Here is a 1200-nt window from a genome sequence, read left to right as displayed (position 1 = left end):
ACGCCCTCGGATATTGTGATGAAAGCGTTTTGTCACCGGATACTGTTGTGAAGTGTTTTGTCACTGGGTATTGTTAGGAAAGTGTATTGTCAATGGATATTGTTACGAAAGTGTTTTGTCACTGGATATTGTCACGAAAGCGATTTGGTCACTGATATTGTTAGAAAGTGTTTTGTCACCTGATATTGTTGGGGAAAGTGATTTTGTCAACAGTTAGTTTGGTTACGAAAGTGTTTTGTCACCGGATACTGCCAGGAAAGTCAGTTGTTATCGGATAGTGTTGTCACTGAAAGAAAGTGATTTGTCACTGGATATTGTTAGGAAAGTGTTTTGTCACCGGATATTGCTGTGAAAGTGATTTTGTTACCGGATATTGTTTGGAAAGTGATTTCACCGGATATTGTTAGGATAGTGATTTGTCACTGGATACTTTTGTTAGGATAAAAGTGATTTGTCACCGGATATTGTTAGGATTGTGATTTTGTCAAATGGATATTGTTAGAAAGTGATTTGTCCCTGGATATTGTTAGGATAGTGATTTGTCACTGGATATTGTTAGGAAAGTGCTTTGTCACTGGATATTGTTATGTGGATATAGTGATTTGTCACCGGATATTGTTAAGAAAGTGATTTGTCACTGGATATTGTTAGGATAGTGATTTGTCAATGGATATTGTGAGGAAAGTGTTTTGTCACTGGATATTGTTAGTATAGTGATTTTGTCACTGGATGTTGTTAGGATAGTGGGATTTGTCACCTGGATATTGTTAAGAAAGTGATTTGTCACCGGATATTGTTAGGAAAGTGATTTGTCACTGGATATTGTTAGGATAGTAGTTTTGTGACCCATTATTGTTAGGAAAGGGTTTTCGTCACTCGGATATTGTTATGGAAGTGTTTTGTCACTGGATAATGTTAGGAAAGTGTATTTGTCACGGATATTGTTACGAAAGTGATTTGTCACCGGATACTGTTACGAAAGTGATTTGTCACTGGATATTGTTAGAAAGTGATTTGTCACCTGATAATTGTTAGAAAGTGTTTTGTCACCGTATATTGTTATGAAAGTGATTTGTCACTGGATATTGTTAGGAAAGTGTTTTGTCACTGGATATTGTTACGAAAGTTATTTATCACTGGATACTGTTACGAAAGTGTATTGGTCTGCATAATGGATATTCTTAAGAAAGTGTTTTGTCA

Source organism: Tachypleus tridentatus, unplaced genomic scaffold (assembly GCF_004210375.1).
Source record: "Tachypleus tridentatus isolate NWPU-2018 unplaced genomic scaffold, ASM421037v1 Hic_cluster_2, whole genome shotgun sequence".
In the NCBI taxonomy this organism is placed as follows: Eukaryota; Metazoa; Arthropoda; class Merostomata; order Xiphosura; family Limulidae; genus Tachypleus; species Tachypleus tridentatus.
The sequence above is the reverse complement of the archived record's forward strand: the minus strand, read 5'-3'. Positions refer to the sequence as shown.